Below are 6,338 nucleotides of genomic sequence, written 5' to 3'. Positions count from 1 at the left end.
ACCACTATTGTACACTTCTACACAGAAGGAAATGTACATTTTACGGAACTGAATATCAAATTAAAAAAAAAGAGATTTTACTCTTATTCTGAAGCGAAATTCCCCCGGCTTCCGGCGGCGCTCAGCGTGCCTTAGTTTCACTTGACGCAGCTCGGTACGAGGAGGGGCTCAAAGTACGCAACACCAAACGATTGGGTCATAGTTTAAGCGAAGCGTCCCGCAGACGGGAGAGATGCGGTCTTCATCCACAAATCATCCCTGCATCTCATTCTCTCCTGCAGCTTACAAGACGTACACGGCAGCAGGTCGCATGAGAGACTCATCCAAAGCACATAAAAGCCTCAGATGAGTCATCGGCGGCAGCCATATGATGTGCTGGCTGTGCATTAAGCGATGTGATGTTAACGGGGGGATGAGAGAATGAGCTATGGGCCCATTGTTCTTCTGCAGCCGACTGCAAGGTCAATATTCAAATACACAAAAAGAGAGCATTGTGGGTATTCAACATGTGCACGTGGTCAAATTGTTAAACTGCCCTGTGAGCAGATATGCATTCATGCATCCGTGTATGATGACCAGATGTGCGGAGAGGTCATAAGCAAACATTTCAGTAAATGTATTCTGACCCCAGGCAGCTTTTAAAAAACATCTTTCACCTGAAACTGAATATTATGGTTTCTCAAACTGGACGGGTAGAGAAAGAATGTGTCACTTGTACATAAGAAATCAAACTTGACTTTAAATCAGAGAAATACATTTATTGGCTAAATGAAAACAAACACTGATCAGCAACTGTGTGCTTTACATTTCATGTTGGTACAATTATCAGGGCGCCCCCCACCCCCCACCAGATGTCTGCGCTGACGAGGTACACTTATTTCATCAATGGTTTGACAACATTAAAAGCGATCGTTTTGGATTCACGCCGGTCCTGATCATCTTTATGAAAACCTCTGCGTGCTTTGATTCCAAACAGGCCAAGCCGTTCTCAGCATTTCATGTATCAATCAGGAAGACTTATTCAAATATATTCCGCCTCAGTTCAATTCTGCCACAGAGGCTCAGAAACACAAAAATCAATTCAAAATATTTTCCAAGCTCACAAGCAACATTTTGCACAAACACCCAACTGTGGAATGTTCCTTTTCAATTTAAAAACTGTACATATTGCAGTTCCTTTCAATCCAAAAGCATCATCGTTTTTCCAATACTGAAAAACAAAAAACATTAAAGCAACCTGTTCATTTCAGGGTCCACAGGCATGATCCAAAGACTGAGAAAAAAAAAAGCACAAACTAAAAGCCTGTAGTCTCCTGAGGTACGAATGAAGGCTTCCACTCCACAGTGAACTGTTCAATTTGTAAGTAGTAATTCATTTTACTGCACTGCTATTTAATGCAAGTCTGTCTTTCCAAATAAGAGACAATTATGTCCACTAAAAAGGCTTTTCAAAAATAACGATAATAGAGAAACTTAATTTACCTTGACGCCGTATTGGAATGAGGCCCTCGATTTTTTAAATAAGATATAGAAGATACAAGCTGTCTCCTGAAGACAAGAGCTACAAACAAACTAGTAGAACTGAATAGTCACAAAATGAATGAAATGAAAATAGCAAGTGCGTTCTGATTGTGACACAATTCCAAAATTAAAGTACACAATTGGGATTTTGATAGATTTGAGACGAGGAGGTCTCATGATGTTCTGTCAAAATGCCCTCAAGCAACGCACTTGATCCTTGAAAGTCATTCAGAGCAAAAGCTGGGGCCAAATAACTTGATGCCTCATCACTGAAGTCTGTTAATCTACAACAGCAGGCCTGCACAGCTGGCTGTGATGCAAAACGCAAAATTAAGTACACTTAAAACATGCTGATGTAGGTTCATATCGGGTTGAAGGATGCAGCTATTTGAAGGATCTTTAGTGTGTCCAGATGTCTTTAAAAAAATTAAATTAAAACTGAGCTAGCGGGTCTGATATGAAAATGTACTTCCATGACCAAGAAATCACATAATAAAACCTGACAGTGGGGCAGGCTGGAGGGTGGGGTAACATCTACACATTGTGAACACTAATGCAGGCAACCATTGTTAAAAGGTTGCATAATAGTGATGCTCAAAAGGAGGTTTGAAGGAGAGATACGTTCCAGAAGATACATTAGCAGGGAACATGACGTCGACACTTCTATGCAACAACGTCCAATGACATGATTAAGGGGTAATTTAGCGCAGTTTTAATAAGGAAGAGGGATGCGCCAAGATTTAGAAATATGTATAAATGAAAATTTGAACATGTGTTCAGTGAACGTGTCAGCCAAAGTCAGAAAGAGCTGAATTTATCTGTTAAATTAGTGATGGAACCCAAAGAAAATAAAAACAGAAATTAGCCAAGTTCTGTTCCTGCGACATGGTCAGCCTTTTATAAACAGAGCCGCTCGCACATAAAACATTTTCTATAGCTCATCGATGGGTCAGCCAATCCCATCTTTAAGGTTCCAATTCATAAACTTATAATCTGAGAAGGAAAACCAGCTCATTGTCACATATAGTTCTAGCAGTGTAAAAGTGATTTTTCTTAAAACCTCAACCCCCAACAGCGAGAACACAAAACCTAAAAAACTAAAAGCCAATGAAGGAGATTTTCACTCTCCAGACTTCACAGAGTGAGTCAAGACATGGCGTGACAGAGCAGATCAAAAGACACAGCAGAGCAGGAGAGCCGAATCGAGGCTAGCGGTGCTCAGTCCCTCCTTGTGATGCTCGGTTTGTCCTTTAGATTTGGGGGGCCACTCCAATGATGAGTAGCGTGGTGCTCTTCATCCTCCTCTTTCCATTCGCAGCAGAATGGAGTCTTCTTATCCCCATCAGCCTGTTGATACAAACACATTGTGCTTAGTGCTGTTGTCCAAAGCCCATCCGGGTAACTGGTAGACGTCCACACTATCAAAGCAGGTGGCCTGAGTGACTAGTAATCCATACTGGATCCACAACTCAATGAATATCAACAAGTTTCTTAAGCAATAAGGTACTTGAAGCAGTACTTTATCGTCGAATAATGTAAAAGTTAGAGGGTGTTGTTCGGCCCGACGCGCAGCGGAGGAACTGTACATTAACTCTGAATAATGCACCCAGTCACTCACTCGCAACCAATCAGAAGGCTGGATTTCATCTACCCACATTATAATGATGTTTAGCATTTTACTCTACACAAAAACCTAACATTTTTTTCAATCACTGCACAATCTCAATAGAAGAAAACTTAGCGTCTCAGTAAAATGAAAAGATATGATACGGTAAGCAGATGAATGCCCAACAACATTTAGCTGAATGTAGAGTACACAACGTTCCCAGCTTTTGTTTCATGTTTTTTTCATTCTGCTCAAAATATTTACTACAATTACTGATACTTTTAAAAAGATTATTTAAATGTGATATTCACATTCAAGAATGTGCCGCTTCCTCTTATAAAAAGTCTTCATCAGTTTCATCAGCTTTTCGCTCCATTTAATGTCACTACAAGTACTGAAATCATTTGTGCCGTTGATAAAATAAAACTATGCCCGGCTCTGGGACATTATGCATTCAGTGATATTTTGTAGAGCCTGGTCAGCCGCTAGCTAACAATAGCTTAGCACAAAGACTGAAAACCGGAGGGAAGCAGGAGCCACGGTCAGTTCAAATTAAAAAAAAGTCAAGGTTTCGTGAAAGTTGACCTGAAAGTACGCAGTATTTATTTTTGGATGAAGCTAGTGGAAAATAATTTGTTCTTCTCTACATTTGCCCAATTTTCCCATCATTTTGTTTTCTGCATTTGGACACAGACTTAAAAAGGATGACTGGAATGGTTGGTGCTTTTTAATAGGGGAGTTTATAGTGCTTGTGTCAGAGACTCCACTGTAGAGCCTCACAAACATCAAAAGTTGTAATTGAATCAGATTTCAAACTGTCTCCGTTCTGTCTGCAGCCAGCAGCTCATATCCTCTGAAAAGCCTTTTAAAACACATAATTGTTCTAATTTCCCTGGTTTCCTGATCTCCACCCTGACACCAACACACATAACACAATTAAATAAACAGAAAAGTGTGCATGAGAGCCACACCGGCATGAACTCAGTGTAAAGGCAATCAAAGAGCAAAATACAACAACAGATATCTCTTAAGAGTCAAATGTTTCCATGGACATTTTTCTGTGGTCACTTAAAGCCACAAACCCCTTCTTGGACAAAAGTTGCAGAAATCTTCATTACAGCCATGTGCCTGAAAAGTCTTTTTTTTATTTTAAGTGTAAAGGGAAGAGTCATTCATTGCTTCTCTATCTTTCCTTCCATTTCTGATGTTTTCTCCTCTAAATCTAACTTCTGTGTTTTCACACTATGGCGAGCTCACATGTGGAACATGTTGATCCAACTCTTCTCTCCCCCATAAAACGTAGCCATTAGCCAAAGTGCCAACAGCACTAATGACTTCCTCATCTAGCTTGTGGTATATTCACTTAGCGTGCTATTAAACTGCGGTGAGCAGAAACCGAAGAGGGGCAGATAGAGCGAAGCAAGACGACTCTAACCAGGGTGAGTGGTTCCTATTCCCACTGGAACGCACACACTGATGAATCATGGTGCATTTCCAGCTAAGTGTCCTTTTCTATTGTATCAATCTAAATTACAAAAAAACAACAATGAGTGTGTATTAGATCAAAATACACTCACCGGCCACTTTATTAGGTACCCCATGCTAGTAACGGGTTGGACCCCCTTTTGCCTTCAGAACTGCCTCAATTCTTCGTGGCATAGATTCAACAAGGTGCTGGAAGCATTCCTCAGGGAGTTTGGTCCATATTGACATGATGGCATCACACAGTTGCCGCAGATTTGTCGGCTGCACATCCATGATGCGAATCTCCCGTTCCACCACATCCCAAAGATGCTCTATTGGATTGAGATCTGGTGATTGTGGAGGCCATTTGAGTACAGCGAACTCAATGTCATGTTCAAGAAACCAGTCTGAGATGATTCCAGCTTTATGACATGGCGCTTTATCCTGCTGAAAGTAGCCATCAGAAGTTGGGTACATTGTGGTCATAAAGGGATGGACATGGTCAGCAACAATACTCAGGTAGGCTGTGGCGTTGCAACGATGCTCAATTGGTACCAAGGGGCCCAAAGAGTGCCAAGAAAATATTGCCCACACCATGACACCACCACCACCAGCCTGAACCGTTGATACAAGGCAGGATGGATCCATGCTTTCATGTTGTAGACGCCAAATTCTGACCCTACCATCCGAATGTCGCAGCAGAAATCGAGACTCATCAGACCAGGCAACGTTTTTCCAATCTTCTGTTGTCCAATTTCGATGAGCTTGTGCAAATTGTAGCCTCAGTTTCCTGTTCTTAGCTGAAAGGAGTGGCACCCGGTGTGGTCTTCTGCTGCTGTAGCCCATCTGCCTCAAAGTTCGACGTACTGTGCGTTCAGAGATGCTCTTATGCCCACCTTGGTTGTAACGGGTGGTTATTTGAGTCACTGTTGCCCTTCTATCAGCTCGAACCAGTCTGGCCATTCTCCTCTGACCTCTGGCATCAACAAGGCATTTCCGCCCACAGAACTGCCGCTCACTGGATGTTTTTTCTTTTTCGGACCATTCTCTGTAAACCCTAGAGATGGTTGTGCATGAAAATCCCAGTAGATTAGCAGTTTCTGAAATACTCAGACCAGCCCTTCTGGCACCAACAATCATGCCACGTTCAAAGTCACTCAAATCACCTTTCTTCCCCATACTGATGCTCGGTTTGAACTGCAGGAGATTGTCTTGACAATGTCTACATGCCTAAATGCACTGAGTTGCCGCCATGTGATTGGCTGCTTAGAAATTAAGTGTTAACGAGCAGTTGGACAGGTGTACCTAATAAAGTGGCCGGTGAGTGTATATATCCAAATTCAACATGTTTAGGAAAAACACATTTTCAGCAATGGTTTGAAGCTGTGCAGAAGATCTTCACTGCAGAAGATCTGATTCTCATCCCTCATTGAGTGTCAATCTGAAATATGCCACAGTGCAGAAGCTCTAAATCCCATTTCAATGAGCCCTCAAATAAGTTGATGAAACATTTACTCCTATTCCTAAAAACGGAGGACTGAAAGTGCATTCCTCTTTCGACCCAATGTCTCCGCGACGCTTGTTGGGCTCCGTTAAGATACGTGCCATCGATGTTTAGCCGAGGAAGCAGCTGTACATTTTAGTTTCAAAAGATGCTTTCAACGTTCAGAAAACATGCTCTCATTTTACTCTAACCTTTTTATTCCCTCTCTTCAGCTGTGAAAAATGTGTCATTTCATTTAAAAAC

This window comes from Pungitius pungitius, chromosome 3 (genome assembly GCF_949316345.1).
Source record: "Pungitius pungitius chromosome 3, fPunPun2.1, whole genome shotgun sequence".
Classification (NCBI taxonomy): Eukaryota; Metazoa; Chordata; class Actinopteri; order Perciformes; family Gasterosteidae; genus Pungitius; species Pungitius pungitius.
Note: the sequence above shows the minus strand (reverse complement) of the source record.